The sequence below is a fragment of the Nomascus leucogenys genome, chromosome 4 (assembly GCF_006542625.1).
Source record: "Nomascus leucogenys isolate Asia chromosome 4, Asia_NLE_v1, whole genome shotgun sequence".
NCBI lineage: Eukaryota > Metazoa > Chordata > Mammalia > Primates > Hylobatidae > Nomascus > Nomascus leucogenys.
The window spans coordinates 103,603,484-103,621,261 of NC_044384.1; the positions used below are offsets into that span (position 1 = coordinate 103,603,484).

Sequence of the window (17,778 nt, forward strand, 5' to 3'; positions counted from 1 at the left end):
AGTCTTGCTCTGTCTCACTGCAGCCTCCACCTCCCGGGTTCAAGCAGTTCTCCTGCCTCAGCCTCCTAGTAGCTGGGATTACAGGTGCACGCCACCACACTCAGCTAATTTTTGTATTTTTAGTAGAGACGGGGTTTTGCCATGTCAGGCTGGTCTTGAACTCCTGACCTCAGGTGATCCATCCACCTTGGCCTCCCAAAGTGCTGGGATTACAGGCATGAGCCACTGCACCCGGCCTAAGTGTGTGTGTGTGTGTGTGTGTAAATTGAATAGTTTTCAAAGGTGATTTGATTAGCATTTGAATAGACTGTGAATCCAAGATGTTTGTGTTCCCTTCCCTCATTCTTCCATTCTTTTCTCTGTTTGTCAATTTTTGGACCACGATATATGAGGGATTAAATAAAAATCTTTTAGAATAGTTTTGGCTTTCTGCCTTTTTTTTTTTTTTTTTTTTTTTTTTTTGAGGTGGAGTTTCACTCTTGTTGCCCAGGCTGGAGTGCAGTGGCGCGATCTCAGCTCACCGCAACCTCCGCCTCCTGGGTTCAAGCGATTCTCTTGCCTCAGCCTCCCGAGTAGCTGGGATTACAGGTGCCTGCCACCACACCTGGCTAATTTTTGTATTTTTAGTAGAGGTAGGGGGTTTCACCATCTTGGCCAGGCTGGTCTCAAACTCCTGACCTCATGATCCACCCGCCTCGGCCTCCCAAAGTGTTGGGATTACAGGCATGAGCCATGGTGCCCGGCCAGCTTTCTCCTTTTGATTCTGATTTATGAGATCTGGAGTGGAGTCCAGAATCTGAATTTTTTTTAAAAAAGATTTCACTGAGATATAAATTATATATCATACAGTTCAGCTATTTAAAGTGTACAGTTCGATGGTTTTTAACATTTTCATAGTTGTGCATTCTTTTAAATTTATAATATTGAGAAAAATCAGGCATGTTATTTGTGAATACTGTAATATAATTTTCTTGTAGGGATAAAATAGTGATTTAGTAAAGTAAATTTTACAGTTAAACTGACTTTTAGGATTTTACAGTTAAATCTGTTTCACAAATATGATGCTTTCTAAATTTTCTAAAATTTTTCTAAAATGTAGCCCATGCTGTAGTTTGTTTTTTTGTTTGTTTGTTTTTTTTGAGATGGAGTCTTGCTCTGTCTCCAGGCTGGAGTGCAGTGGCGCAATCTCAGCTCACTGCAACTTTCAACTTCCTGGTTCAAGGGATTCTCCTGCCTCAGCCTCCCAAGTAGCTGGGATTACAGGCATGCGCCACCACGCCCAGCTAAATTTTGTATTTTCAGTAGAGATGGATTTCACCATGTTGGCCAGGATGGTCTCGATCTCTTGACCTGTGATCCGCCTGCCTCAGCCTCCCAAAGTGCTGAGATTGCAGGTGTGGGCCACCGCGCCCATCCTCTGTAGTTTTTTTTTTTTTTTTGAGTTTTTTTTTTCTTTAAGTTTATGATAAATTGAAACAACATTAAGAAAATCAGATAATACAGGAATATTAAATGAAAACTGAAGCTTTCTGATAAATGAAAAATAGTATCTCATTGTTTAATTTGTATTTCTTTTTAGATGAAAGAGGCTGAATTTTTTTTTTCACATTTATTATTTGGATTTCCATGAAGAGTTTGTGTCCTGGACTCATTTTTTCTGTTGGGTTGTTGATAGTTTTTCTGTTTGTTTGTGAGAGCACTTAGTATATTATAAAAATTAATCCATTCAAATATTTTCTTCTACTCTGTTATTTGCCTTTTGACTTTACTGTTTTTTTTTTTTTTTTGAGGTGGAGTCTCGCTTTGTTGCCAGGCTGGAGTGCAGTGGTGTGATCTCGGCTCACTTCAATCTCTGGCTCCCGGGTTCGAGTGATTCTCCTGCCTCAACCTCCCGAGTAGCTGGGATTACAGGTGTGTGCCACCACGCCCAGCTACTTTTTGTATTTTTAGTAGAGACAGGGTTTCACCATGTTGGCCAGGCTGGTCTCAAACTCTTGACCTCAGGTGATCCACCCGCCTTGGCCTCCCAAATTGCTGGGATTACAGGTATGGGCCACTGCACCCAGCCAGAAAATTTTAATTTAATTTAATTTAATTTTTTTTTTTTTTTCCCCAGACGAAGTTTCACTCTTTTGCCCACACTGGAGTGCAGTGGTGCGATCTTGGCTCACGGCAACCTCCACCTCCTGGGTTCAAGCGATTCTACTACCTCAGCCTCCCGAGTAGCTGGGACTACAGGCACGCGCCATGATGCCCAGCTATTTTTTTGTGTGCTTGTTTTTAGTAGAGACAGGGTTTCACTATGTTGGCCAGGCTGGTCTCGAACTCCTGACCTCACGACCCGCCTGCCTTGGCCTCCCAAAGTGCTGGGATTACAGGCGTGAGCCACCACGCCTGGCCTTAATTTAATTTTTACTAGTCAATTTTTTTAGTAGACCTAGTCTCGCTCTGTTACCCTGGCTGGAGTGCAGCGGTGCCATCATTGCTCACTGCAGCCTGAACTCCTGGGCTCAAGTGATCTTCCCGCTTCACCCTCCCAAGTAGCTGGGTCTATAGGTATGCACTACCATGCCCGGCTGATTTTTGCATTTTTTGTAGAGAACAGGGTATGGTTAATGTTACTCAGACTGGTCTCAGACTCCTAGGTTGAAATGATCCTCCTGCCTTGGCCTCCCAAAGTGCTAAGATTACAGGCGCTGGATCCAGCTGGCAGTTTCTTTAAAAATTAAACATATACTTACCATACTACCCAGAAATCACTCCTTTGGTTATTTACTCCAAATAAAATAAAATTTATGTTCACTTAAAAACTTGTACACAACTGTTCATAGCAGACTTATTCAAAACAGCAAAATGTGAACCAATCCAAATGTTGTGTCAACAAGTGTAAAGCAAAACATATGACATCCATAGCATGGAATACTATTGAGCAATCAAAAGGAACAAGCAAGCTGTAGATAACATGCAACACCTTGAATAGACTACAAGGGTAATATGCTTAGTGAAAAAGCTAATCTCAAGAGGTCACATACTATATAGTTCCATTTATATGACATTCTCAAAGTGACAAAACTGTAAAGATGGAGAATAGATTAGTGATTGCCAGGGGACGGGGGGTAGTGGGTGGAGGGGCTATAAATACAGAGAGGTAGCAGAACAGTTCTGTATCTTGATTGCAGTTGTGGTTATAAAAATCTATACATGAGGCAGAACTGCATAGAAATACACACACAAATGCAGGTTAAAAAATTAGTGAAAACTGAATAAGGTCTGTAATCTAGTTAACAGTTATGTATCAATGTCATAATGTTTGAGACCAGCCTGGGCAACATAGTGAGATCCTGTCTCTACAAAAAAATTTAAAAAATTAGCCCAGTGTGGCGGTGTGCACCTGTGGTTTCAGCTACTGTGGAGGCTGAGGTGGGAGATCGCTTGAGTCCTGGAGGTTGAGGATGCAGTGAGCCTTGGCCCTGCCACTGCACTCTAGCCTGAGTGGCAGAGTAAAGACTTTGTCTCAAAAAAATAAAAGATAATTGAGATCTGCATCTACTTGATGATAAAGTGTGTGTTCCTTGCACAGTGCCATCCAGTCTTGCCTGGTAATTCCTTTCAGGCCTTTACTTGGTTCTTAAATACTAGATGTTGCCAAATAAGTGATGCTACTTTTACTAGGTGTGGTTAGGAGGCACAGCATCCAAAGCAAGGACATGAGATTGTAATACAAGGAAGGTGATGGCTTGCTCCATTGTCTGTGGCTTTCTTATGTTGTTGTGATGGGAACTTATCAGTGTGTGCCATGATCAGGTTACAGCGTCAGGAGGAGCCCTACAACCTATTTTAGATTCACAGTTAATATTGTCTGTTTTTTTCTTTGTTCTTGTCATTTTCTTTTCTCTTTTGTACTTTCTCTTTCTTTCTCTCTTTTTAAAAGATGGGAATCCAGATACATTGCCCAGTACAGTGGCTATTCACGGCATAATCATAGCTCATTGCAGCCTTGAACTCCTGGACTCAAGCAATCCTTTCTTTCTCAGCCTTCCAAGTAGCTGGAACTATAGGCTGTGTGTCACTGTGCTAAACATCTCTCTGTCTCTCTCTATTTTTTAAGTGATAGAGAAACCACAAATGTGTTTTTTAAAGAACCAGCATTTTTTCAAATACCAAATATTTGTGTAGCTGATGATCAGGCATCACTAGGAGTTTCCTTTTGTTGACAAATTCAAGAGAGACATCATTCCAAATGAAATTTTATTTTGAAAGTGAATTTTGTGAAAACCAGTGCTAAGAAAATAACAAAATGAACGAACACCAAAACACCCATGTGTTTACAAGGAAACAAGAAAACATTGAGTTAAAATAAGTAATTGTGTCTACTTGACAGATGTTGGGTTTTCTTTACCTCTTGGACTATTGCGTTTCCTCAATTTGTAGGTTTCATTTCATCTTTTAAAATAGTAGCTGTCTTTTGACTCCTTATAGGTTATGTTGGGCCAGGCCACCTTACCACATGAATTCCCTCCCCACTTTGCTTGGTATTTGATACCCTGCTTTCAGCCACCATGGCTTCCTCCCCACCCCTAAACGAGGACTCTGATTTTGCTCTGCTTGCTCTACCCTACCTGATGGCTTTAGGCCAAATTGTTTAGGCTGACGGGAGTCAGATTTTATTTTTAGGGAGATAATTCTGGTGGCCATATGGAGAGCTGGGTGAGAGACTGTCAGTGTTCAGTTGTGTCTAGTGCAGAATCTAGGTGAGGGGAGAGGGTTTGAACCAAGGTACATGGGGGTGGGTAAGGAAGACTAAGCACTCTACAGATGATGATGATGATAATATGATTAATTATATAGGTTATAATTTACTGAACACTTGCCATCCCTCATAACAACTTCGTGATTGAAGTCCTTAACATTTTTATTTTATTTATTTATTTATTTATTTATTTATTTATTTGAGACAGAGTCTTGCTCTGTCACCCAGGCTGGAGTGCAGTGGCGCGGTCTTGGCTCACTGCAAGCTCCGCCTCCTGGGTTCATGCCATTCTCCTGCCTCAGCCTCCCGAGTAGCTGGGACTACAGGCGCCCGCCACCACACCCGGCTCATTTTTTGTATTTTTAGTAGAGACGGGGTTTCACCGTGTTAGCCAGGATGGTCTCGATCTCCTGACCTCATGATCCGCCCACCTCAGCCTCCCAAAGTGCTGGGATTACAGGCGTGAGCCACCGCGCCCGGCTAACATTTTTATTTTACAGATGAGTAAACAGTCCTGGAGAGATTACATACCTTGCCCAAATTTACCTAGCTCAACAGAGGAAAAGCAAGGATAGGAATTCAGGTGGTCTGATTTTAGAACCTGTGCTTTTGACCATTATACTAGCTGGGGGCTTTATTTTTCTAACTGTTAGAAGTGTTCAACAATGAAAGAGCCACCCTGTGAAGTAATGTGGGCATCACTTGAAATGGTCAGGCAGGAAGTAGACGGGTCATCAGTATCTACATCAAGGGTCCACATACACACGGTGGCTAGATTACTGTGAAGAAGGCTTTTAAGTTCTGTGATTTTGTGATGTGATATACAGGGAGTTGTTGCTTTATGTGGTTCTCATATACACACATTTCACTTACCATGGTTTGGTTAAATAATACCAATTCCCTAATAACATGGTTTAAATTTTACACAGCATATTAACTGTGAATAATCGTATAAAGTACAAAATTCGCTGCCAGCTCTTCTGTCACTACATAAGTAACAATTGTGCAAAGCATGGATTTGTGTTACCTCCTTGTCTCGCAGTGATAAATCTATGTGATAGTTAAGAAAAATCAATAACCGATAGAACTGGCCAAAAGAGATGAAAGTTCAGCAAAAAAACAAAAAGTAACAACAGTGGAAGTGAAATTCAAATTGAACTCAAATGGAGTTATAGAAGAAATAGATCACTGAGGGAATGCTGATGCTCTCATTCAAAAGACAAAAGACTCTGGATATGTAGCCAAAATAACTTAGTGAAGGTGAGCTTATCTACATAAGTAAAGAAAGTGGTTTGGTAAAAAAAAAAAAGAAGTGATTCAAGAAATTTCGTAGTGAAAGAACTCTCGAAGGTATTCTGTGATATTGAAATACGAAACATAAAGTATTTGATGCTATTCCAGACTCAGACAGGAGTGTGACAGTTGGCTAAGGCATAGAAAAGATGTCTATTGCAGTTGGGCGCGGTGGCTCACCCCTGTAATCCCAGCACTTTGGGAGGCCGAGGCAGGCGGATCACAAGGTCAGGAGATCGAGACCATCCTGGCTAACAGGGTGAAACCCCATCTCTATTGAAAATATAAAAAAAAAATCAGCCGGGCATGGTGGCGGGCACCTGTAGTCTCAGCTACTCGGGAGACTGAGGTAGGAGAATCGTGTGAACCCGGGAGGCGGAGCTTGCAGTGAGCCAAGATCGCGCCACTGCACTTCAGCCTGGGAGACAGAGTGAGACTCCACTTCAAAAAAAAAAGGAAAAGAAAAGATGTCTATTGCATATCATTAATTGTATGATGAGAAGAATGTAAGCACTATTTAAACTACCCCTAATAAATTTTTTCAAGGAAATTAAACATTATAATTTTCAATATTTCTATGTTCTCTAGTGCAGTGGTCCTCAACCTTTTTAGCACTGATTTAGTGGAAGACACTTTTTCTATGGAAGGGGACGCTGGGGGAGGGGATGGTTTCGGGATAAAACTCTTCCACCTCAGAAGATCATCAGGCATTGGATTCTCATAAGGAGTGCACAGTCTAGCTCCCTCGCATGCACAGTTTACAATAGAGTTTGTGCTCTTATGAGAATCTAATGCCACGACTGATGTGACAGGAGGCGGAAATGCTCACTTGCCCTTCGCTCACCTCCTGCTTTAGTGCATTAATGATTAGTTTTCCTGTTCTTTTAATTTTCCTATAATTATAACTGACAGAGTTTTTAATGTTTCAATGAAATTTTTTTTTTTTTTTTTGAGACCGAGTCTCACTCTGTCACTCAGGCTGGAGCACAGTGGTGCGATCTCGGCTCACTGCAACCTCCGCCTCCTGGGTTCAAGCGATTCTCCTGCCTCAGGCTCCCTAGCGGCTGGGATTACAGGTGTGCACCACCATGCCTGACTAACTTTTTGTATTTTTAGTAGAGGTGGGGTTTCACCATGTTGTCCAGGCTGGTCTTGAACTCCTGACCTCAGGTGATTTGCCTGCCTCAGCCTCCCAAAGTGCTGGGATCTCAGGTGTGAGACACTGTGCCTGGCCTCAACAAAAAAAATTTTTTTTTTTTTTTTTTGAGATAGGATCTCGCTCTGTTGCCCAGGCTGGAGTGCAGTGGTGCGATCTCAGCTCACTGCAACCTCTACCTCCTGGATTCAAGCAATTCTCCTGCCTCAGCCTCCCGAGTAGCTGGGATTACAGGTGTGCGCCACCGCCCTTGGGTAATTTTTATTTTATTTTTTAAATTATTTTTTGAGATGGAGTCTCACTGTGTCACTTAGGCTGGAGTGCAGTGGTGCAATCTCGGCTCATGCAACCTCTGTAGTGAACCCGTCTGGGTTCAAGCGATTCTCCTGCCTCAGCCTCCCAAGTAGCTGGATTATAGGCGTGTGCCACCACGCCTGGCTAGTTTTTGTATTTTTAGTGGACACGAGGTTTCGCCATGTTGGCCAGGCTGGTCTCGAATTCCTGACCTCAAGTGATCTGCCCACCTCGGCCTCCCAGTGCTGGGATTATAGGCATGAGCCACTGTGCCCGGCCCAAAATTTTTAAAAAATTACAGAGTGGCGGCCGGGCATTGTGGCTTATGCCTGTAATTCCAGCACTTTGGGAGGCCGACGTGGGTGGATCACGAGGTCAGGAGATCGAGACCATCCTGGCTAACATGGTGAAACCCCCCTCTCTACTAAAAATACAAAAAAATTAGCCAGGCATGGTGGTGGGTGCCTGTAGTCCCAGCTACTCGGGAGGCTGAGGCAGGAGAATGGCATGAACCCGGGAGGTGGAGCTTACAGTGAACCGAGATTGCGCCCCTGCACTCTAGCCTGGGCAACAGAGCGAGACTCTGTCAAAAAAAAAAAAAAAAAAAATTACAGAGCGGCTGGGTGCAGTGGCTCATGCCTGTAATCCCAGCACTTTGGGAGGCTTAGGTGGGCAGATCACGAGGTCAGGAGATCAAGACCATCCTGGCCAACATGGTGAAACCCCATCTCTACTAAAAATACAAACATTAGCTGGGTGTGGTGGCACGTGCCTGTAGTCCCAGCTACTCAGGAGGCTGAGGCAGGAGAATCACTTGACCCCAGGAGGTGGAGATTGCAGTGAGCCAAGATCACGCCACTGCACCCTAGCCTGGACACAGAGCGAGACTCCATCTCAATTTAAAAAAAAAAAAAAAAGATTACAGAGCAATTGCAGTTTTTCTCATTAATTATTATGATCACTTTGCATGGTTTCAGTGTGCATTCTCACTTTTACGGTTTTGCACTATCGTGTAGAATGAAAGCTGCCTGTTTGTAAACTGTGGAAAGTTTAATTTTTCTTCTTAGTTTTTAGGGGTACCCCCTAACTAGCCTTTTCTTTGCAGAGTTTGTATATGCATCTCTAACAAAGTATGTTTCTTTTGACAAGTTTTGCTTTTAAAAAACTTCGACTGACTGAAAATAATATTTGTAGAAAATATTCTAAAAGTAATGCAAAAAGGAAATATCCTTAAAGCTAGTATTAAGAATAATCTCATAAGAAGGAAGTTTCATATGTTTGGTGTTATCTCTTTTGGTAACAGTTTTGTTGAGATATATTTTATATACCATACAATTCACCCACTTAAAGTGTACAATTCAGGCCAGGCGCAGTGGCTCATACCTGTAATCACAGCATTTTGGAAGGCCGAGGCGGGTAGATAACTTGAGGCCAGGAGTTCGAGACCAGCCTGATCAACATGGCAAAACCCCATTTCTACTAAACATACAAAAATTAGCCGGGCATGGTAACACGTGCCTGTAATCCCAGCTACTTGGGAGGCTGAGGCACAAGAATCGCTTGAACTCAGGAGGCGGAGGTTGCAGTGAGCCGAGATCGTGCCATTGCACTCCAGGCTGGGTGACAGAGCAAGACTCCGTCACACACACACAAAAATAAATAAAATGTACAATTCATTGTTTTTTGGTATATTCACAGACATGTGCACCATTAGTGCAGTAAAGTCTAGAACATTTTCATGACCCCCAAAAGAAATCCCATGTTCTTTATCACTCCCTAATACAATAAACCCCAAGCCCCAGGCAACCATGAATCTACTTTCTGTATAAATTTACCTACTCTGGATATTTTATATACAGAGATTAATATAGTAGGTGGTCTTTTGTGACTGTTTTCAGGGCTCACCCATCTTATAGCATGTATTAGGACTTTATTCACTTTTATGGCTGAATAATATTCCATTGTATGTATGTACCTCATTTTATTTATCATTTATTTGTTGAGGAACATTTGGGTTATTTCTGCTTTCATATGGTAACTCTGTTTAACCTTTTGAGGAGCTCCCAGACTTTTTCAAGGTGGCTGCACCATTTTATGTTCTCATTAGCAGTATATGAGGGTTCCAGTTCTCGCCACATCTAAAACACTTGCCATTCATTACCTGTTTTTTTTTTTTTATTTTTTATTTTAGTCATCCTACTGGGTGTAGGATCTCATTGTGGTTTTGACTTTCATTTTTCTGGTGACTAATGTGTTTATTGGCCATTTGTATATTATCTGGAGAAATGTACAGATTCTTTGTCCATTTTAAAATTAATTTGTCTTTTTATTATTAAGTTGCCAGAGTTTTTGGTATTTTAGATACAGGTGTGTGTGGAAAAAACAAACTCCGTTTCTCCTACTGCTGGTATTCTTATAGCACCCTACTGAAAGCAGATGTGTGGGGATTTCTCCCCACCAGCAAGCAAGCAGTCATTTCTGCAGCTGACAGCCACTCAATTCTGACATAATCAACCTGGAGATAGCATCAAGATTCCACAGGTTGAGGGCTCAGTTTCCAAGACTGCCTCTCCCCGCACTTCACATGCCAATTATAAGCTCCAGCTTATTTTACCTGTGCTTCTGACTGACTGGCTATAAATTGGTGTTCCTATTTATAGCCATGGGCTTAACTTGCTAGAGCAGCTCACAGAACTCGGAAACACATGTTTACCAGTTTATTACAAAGGATATTTTAAAGGATACAAATAAATAGCCAGCTGAAGAGATATATAAGACAAGGTCTGGAAAGGTCCTGAGTGCAGGAGCATCTCTCCTGGTGGAATTCAGGTGTGCTACTCTCCCAGGACTTTGTCTGTGCTTATGCTAGTACCACATTGTCTTGACTATTATAGCTTTCTGTAGTATGTTATGAATGTGGAAAGTATATGTCCGTCAACTTTGTTTTTATTTCAGGGTTGTTTTGGCTATTCTGGGTCCCTTGAATTTCCATATGAATTTTAGGATTGATTGTCAGTTTCTATAAAGAAGGTTGGTGTGATTTTTGTGTATTTTTTTGGACACAGGGTCTCACTCCATCACCCAGGCTGTGATGGGATTTTGCCATATTGCCCAGGCTGGTCTTGAACTCCTGGGCTTAAGTGATACGCCCACTTTGGCCTACCAAAGTGTTGGGATTACAGGAGTGAGCCACTGCGCCTGAATCTGTAGATCAGTTTGGGAAGCATTGCCATCTTAGCAATGTTAAATCTTCTGGATCCATGAACTTGAATGTCTTTCCATTTATTTAAATCTTCCTTCATTTCTTTCAGGAATTTTTTTTTTTTTATTTTTCAGAGTATAAATTGTTCACTTCATCTGGGCACGGTGGCTCATGCCTGTTATCTCAGCACTTTGGGAGGCCAAGGCAGGTGGATTACCTGAGGTCAGGAGTTTGAGACTAGCCTGACCAACATTATGAAACCCCATCTCTACTAAAAGTACAAAAATTAGCCGGGTATGGTGGCATGTGCCTGTAATCTCTGCTACTCAGGAGGCTGAGGCAAGAGAATCGCTTGAACCCGGGAGGCAGAGGTTGCGGTGAGCTGAGATCGTGCCACTGCACTCCAGCCTGGGCAGCAAGAGCAAAACTCTGTCTCAAAACAAATAAATAAATGGTTCACTTCTTTTAAGTATTTTTTTATGCTATTTTAAGCAGAATTGTTTTCTTAATATCATTTTACCTGTTGACGCAGGTACTTGGTGCATTTAAAATACGATTTTATTGGCTGGGCATGGTGGCTTACACCTGTAATCCCAGCATTTTGGGAGGCCAAGGCATGCAGATCACCTGAGGTCAGGAGTTCAAGACCAGCCTGGCTAACACAGCAAAACCCCGTCTCTATCAAAAATACAAAAATTGGCTGGATGTGGTGGTGCATGCACGCCTTTAATCCCAGCACTTTGGGAGGCTGAGGCGGGCAGATCACAAGGTCAGGAGTTCAAGACCAGCCTGACGAATATGGTGAAACCCCGTCTGTACTAAAAATACAAAAATTAGCTGGGTGTGGTGGTGCATGCCTATAGTCCCAGCTACTCAGGAGGCTGAGGCAGGAGAATTGCTTGAATCCGGGAGGCAGAGGCAGCAGTGAGCCGAGGTTGCGGCACTGCACTCCAGCTGGGCGGCAGTGAGACTCTGTCTTACAAAATAAATAAATAGGCCGGGCGCGGTGGCTCACGCCTGTAATCCCAGCACTTTGGGAGGCCGAGGCGGGCGGATCACAAGGTCAGGAGATTGAGACCGTCCTGGCTAACATGGTGAAACCCCATCTCTACTAAAAATAAAAAAATTAGCTGGGCTTGTTTGCAGGCGCCTGTAGTCTCAGCTACTCGGGAGGCTGAGGCAGGAGAATGGCCTGAACCCGGGAGGCGGAGCTTGCAGTGAGCCGAGATTGCACCACTGCACTCTAGCCTGGGCGACAGAGCGAGACTCCATCTCAAAAAAAAATAATAATAAATAAAAAATAAAAATAAATAATATGATTTTGTCAAATTTAAAACCGTAAGATCCTATTGGCTTGTAATAGCAAGGAGTAGAAGCGTGGATTGTAGAATGTTCTTATGAAAGCTTTATTTCATCAATGGCTTTTAAGCACTTTGGGGTCAGACTTTGAGCTGTTAGTGATTGTTTTTGAGCTGTAGTCCTTAGAGATTCCAAACTGATGACTGCATATGTCACTTGTATAGTCAATGTGACTGGTTTTCAAAAGCCCTTTCAGTTATAGAGCCAATGACTGGGCAACAGAAATGCCTTTCATTTATATCATTCTTCTGTATTCTTGGTGCAAAGGGCTGTAGTTAAGAGGAACAGTTAGATTTTAGTGGCTTACCAGGTTGCTTTAGAGGAAGTCTATGAAAGGACTGTTGAGCCAAACAATGTTCAGATTAAAAACCAGTCTGTTAGCAGGATAGAATCCTCTTGCAGGTACTTTGTTTAACCTTTAACTTAGTGTAAGAAGAGTTCAAGCTATGACTTTTGAGATTAAATCTTAAATTATGTAAGCATGTTTCTGATAAGTATTGTTTTATCATCTGCATCAGAACCATTTGGACTCCTTTAAAATGCAGATTTCTGGACTCCTACCCAGATTTACTAAATCAAATTCTGGGAATAGAACTTCATAATCTCTTTTAAACCACCTTCCCATGGGATGTCCACATTAAAGTTTGAAAACTTATTTATTTTTGGCATCCATATGTGTTTATTGATATAGTTTCCCACTCATCTTGAATCAGGGTTCTTTCAGTGCTGTCTCTATCTGAAGGAGAGGCTTCCTGTAGGCTGGCAGAGGACAGCAGAGCAGCCAGACACACAACTACTATTGTGCGTGACTGACGACCATGGTGATTTTATAGCATCCTGGGCATTTCACGTTCAGGAAGTAAGAATTGGGGCTCTGCACCAGGCACTTCTTGTGCTTGCTCTTTTTTTCTGGAGAGGGAGGGAGATTCTTTGTGAGAGGCCTCTTCTCGTGAGGGGATCGTCAGCACTGGAAAACTGAAAACCAGTTTTAATGGTACCTCTTTCTGTTAAGAGATTGGTTTTTACCAGAACTGAAATATTCAAATTATGACTCACTGCCAACTCTTTTTTCTGTTGTTGTTGCTTTTTTTTTTTTTTTTTTTTTTTTTTTTTTTTTTTTTGAGACAGAGTTTCACTCTGTCTCCCAGGCTGGAGTGCAGTGGTATGATCTTGCCTCACTGCAGCCTTTACCTCCCCAGGCTTAGGTAATTCTCCTATCTTAGCCCTCCCAATTAGGTGGGACTATAGGCGTGCATCACCATGCCTGGCTAATTTTTGTATTTTTTGTAGAGACTGGGTCTCACCATGTTGCCCAGGCTGGTCTTGAACTCCTGGGCTCATGCTGTCTGCCTACCTCGGCCTCCCAAAATGCTGGGATTACAGGCGTGAGCCACCACACTTGGCCTACAGCCAACTCTTAAAAGCAAAACAACACCAGAAGATAATGGAATAGAAGATTTCAGTAGGCCGGGTGCGGTGGCACAGAGGCGGGTGGATCACAAGGTCGGGAGATCAAGACCATCCTGGCTAACATGGTGAAACCCCATCTTTGCTAAAAATACAAAAAATTAGTGGGGCGTGGTGGCAGGCACCTGTAGTCCCCGCTGCTCGGGAGGCTGAGGAGGGAGAATGGCATGAACCCGGAAGGCAGAGCTTGCAGTGAGCCAAGATCGCGCCACTGCACTCCAGCCTGGGCAACAGAGTGAGACTCCATCTCAAAAAAAAAAAAAAAAGAAAGAAAGAAAGTTTCAGTGCATTGTACATAGTATGGATGGGTATTGATTTATAAAACTTCTGTTTCATTTATATATGTATATGTGAATATGGATCATAATATACATTTTTTTGCCATGGATGGTAATAAAAAAAATGAAGACTTGAGAATTAGAAAAATACATATTTTTCTTTCCTTCACTCTTTCATACATTCTTTTGCATCTGCCATGCTCCTGGAACTGGGATAGGTGCTGGGTGAGCATCCAAATACTCTGAAAATCCTCACTCTTTTTTTTTTTTTTTTTTCTTTTTTTTCGAGATGGAGTCTTGCTCTGATGCCCAGGCTGGAATGCAATGGCGTGATCTCAGCTCACTGCAAACTCCACCTCCTGGGTTCAAGCGATTCTCCTGCCTCAGCCTCCTGAGTAGGTGGGATTACAGATGCCCACCACCATGCTTGGCTAATTTTTGTATATTTAGTAGAGATGGCATTTTGCCATGTTGGCCAGGCTGGTTTCGAACTCCTGACCTCAGGTGATCCACCTGCCTTGGCCTCCCTAAGTGCTGGGATTACAGGCGTAAGCCACTGTGCCTGGCCGAAAATCCTCACTCTTGAGCTCACAGTTTATAGAGAGTGATAGGCACATAAATAATAAAGTGGTATAGTAGACGCACATGTCATATATCAACTGTTTACTAGAAGTACATATCATATAGAGTGCTCCTGAAGTCATGGCGACTTTCATAGGGATGGAGGTAGGTTGAGGGGTAGGTATTGAAAATATGGAGGCTGGGTGCTATGGTTCACACCTGTAATCCTAGCACTTTGGGAGGCCAAGGTGACAGGATCGCTTGAGCCCAGGAGTTTGAGACCAGCCTGGGCAACATGGAGAAGCCGTGTCTCTACAAAAAATACAAAAATTAGCAGGCATGGTGGCACGTGCTTGGAGTCCCAGCTACTTGGGAGGCTGAGGTGGGAGGATCACCTGAGCCTCGGGAGATCGAGGCTGCAGTGAGCCAAGATTGCGTCACTGCACGCCAGCCTGAGTAACAGAATGAGACCCTGTCTCATAAATAAATAAAGTGAAAAGGTGGAGAAGAAGAATAGCATTTTAATTATTAAGCATGAAAGAATTATTTTAGTATTGAAGATGGACAATAATTGATATAAATCATTTTTGATTTAGTATTCTTATCCACTCTTATTCATATGTTATTCATATGTTACTCATTCTGATGCAGCTTTTGAGTATATAGGATCAATCCAGCACATGAAGAGATAAAGGGAGGTTCTGTAGCTCTTGTGACAGCTTTTCCTATTCTTGGAGGGACCCTTTTTTACTTTCCTCAGAACTTTACTTACTAGAGTTTATTTCCTTTTTAGATTTTATTTCATGTTGGTGCTAGTATTACTGTTCTTACTGAATGTATTCTGACCCACTAAGAATCAATGACAGGGTAGGGAGGTGTAGTTGAGATTTGGGGAGAGCCTTACGCATTTCATAGGGGTCCAAATTCTGTATCTGATTTTTGTCTTCAGAATACTTTTCAGGCTGTAAGCCAGTAACCTAATTTTAGTCTTCATCTCTCAGCCTTATAGTCATCTTTTGTTTTATCTTACTGTAGGCTAACATTCACCATTAGAAAGTCAGACAGCTGGTCTACACACCAGAAGATATATTAGCTTTCATTGCTTATGTTTGCCTGCTGCAGGCTCTTTTGTTTACATCAGCCACCTTCACTCATTTGGTTTTCATATGCATACTGATACATATAAACTTAGGGAGATTCACTCTAAACAGTGCTCTTGATCTATTTTGTGTTTCTTAAGTGTTTTATCTCAGAGACTGGTACTGTTTACATAGAAAGAGCAGCCTCGTCAAGGGTCTGGAGGGGCATACCCTATGTCAAAGCATTTGGTCATAGCTCTATACATGACGGTATCAAGAAGGCGCCCCCTTGGACCTACGAAGACAGAAGGCACATTCATGTACTTTGAGTACACAGAAATATGATAAATGATGAATAACAACTATTTTTAAGAATTAAAAAACAGGAGGCATAAAGTTAATAGGAGATGAATGCTTAATGCATGGCAGTTTCACTTGTTACATTTGAGGGTCAGGTCGGTAGCGGTATTGGTGAAGGGAGCTAGCTGGTTACCCAACCTGGATGGGATTGGGTGGCTATGGGTGGAAAAGGTGGGAGGTAGTGTTATAAACAATTAAACTAGTGTTTAATTGTTAAAGGCTATTACCATAGCCTTTGACTTTTCAATCTGTTGCGTGATCATTTAGCTTTGCATAGAGCTTGCTATAAAGATTGCTGTGAGAGACAATATTTGGTAGTAAATTAAGAGTTGGAGGTCTGCCACTTTACTAGCTGAGCAATCTTAGGCAAGTTATTTAACCTCTAAGTGCCCTGGTGTCCTCATTTTAAATGGGATTATCTATGTCCTAGAGTTCAACATATTAAGCGAAGTAATTTATGTAAAGTGATTAGAATGGTCTCTGGAATATAAGTCTGCAATAACTGCTGTTTTTTTTTTTTGGGGTGGGGGGGGACGGGGTCTCGCTCTGTCGCCCAGGCTAGAATGCAGTGGTGGAATCTTGGCTCACTGCAACCTCCACCACCCAGGTTCAAGCAATTCTCATGCCTCAGCCTCCCGAGTAGCTGAGATTACAGGTGTGTGCCACCACACCTGGCTAATTTTTGTAATTTTAGTAGAGATGGGGTTTCACCATGTTGGCCAGGCTGATCTTGAACTCCTGACCTCATGTGCTCCGCCCACCTTGGCCTTCCAAAGTGCTAGGATTACAGGGGTGAGCCACAATGCCCAGCTGGCTGTTCTTATTTTTATTTTTAGTTTATTGAGACAGGATCTCACTCTGTTGAGTGAGTGCAGTGGTGCCATCACGACTCACTGCAGCCTCAACCTCCTGGGTTCCAGCAATCCTCCCACCTCAGCCTCCTGAGTAGCTAGGACCACAGGCACATACCACCATGCCTGGCTAATTTTTAAATTTTTTGTAGAGACGGGATCTCCCTATGTTTCCCAGGCTGATCTGGAACTCCTGGGCTGAAGCAATCCTCCCTCATCGGCCTCCCAAAGTGCCAGGATTGCAGGTGTCAGCCACTGCATCTGGTCTAGTTCATATGGGTCGGAGTTTCTTTTTTTTTTTTTTTTTCCCTTTTCTTCTTCTTTTAATTTTAATATTTTGTCATTTTATTATATTGCATCTCCCACTGAAGAGTTATATATTTCTTGGGGTCATATTGGAGAGAAATCCTTTTTTTTTTTTTTTTTCATACAAATCAGACCCAAGGTAGCTTTAGTGTTTGGACTGTAATATGAAGTTTGCTTTTTAATTGTTAAAATAGTGATTTTTTTCTGGCATTAAACAATTCTGAAAGTTTTTCTTTTTGTTCACTTGTAGCCAGACACCAAAGAAAGGGAGAAAACTGTAGAATAAGTTATTATTTTTTTTGACAGTGGCTCACTCTCTGTCTCCCAGGCTGGAGTGCAGGGGTGCAGTCACAGCTCACTGTAGCCTCAACCTCCTGGTCTCAAGCAAACCTCTCACCTCAGCCTCCCAAGGAGCTGGGATTACAGGCATATGCCACCATGCCTGGCTAATTTTTGTATATTTTGTAGAGACAAGGTCTCAGTATGTTGCCTAGGCTGGTCTTGAACTCCTGGACTCAAGCAATCCTCCCACCTCAGCCTCACAAAGTGCTAGGATTACAGGTGTGAGCCACTGCACCTGGCCTAAGTGAAATTTTTTTTTTTTTTTTTTTTCCGGATACAGAGTCTCTGTCACCTGGGGTGGAGTGTAGTGGCATGATCTCAGCTCACTGCAACCTCCCCCTCCAGGTTCAAGCGATTCTTGTGCCTCAGCCTCCCAAGTAGCTGGGATTACAGGTGTGTGCCACAACGCTCAGCTCTTTTTTTGTATTTTTAGTAGAGACTGGGTTTCACTATGTTGGCCAGGCTGGTCTTGAACTCCTG

At 42.5% G+C, this 17,778-nt stretch overlaps 1 protein-coding gene across 13 annotated transcripts in view; it reads left to right on the plus strand.

Moving 5' to 3' along the window:
- Positions 1 to 17,778, plus strand: part of MAP4 (microtubule associated protein 4) — a 238,383-nt gene that overhangs the window by 33,652 nt on the left and 186,953 nt on the right. The window lies entirely within an intron of this gene.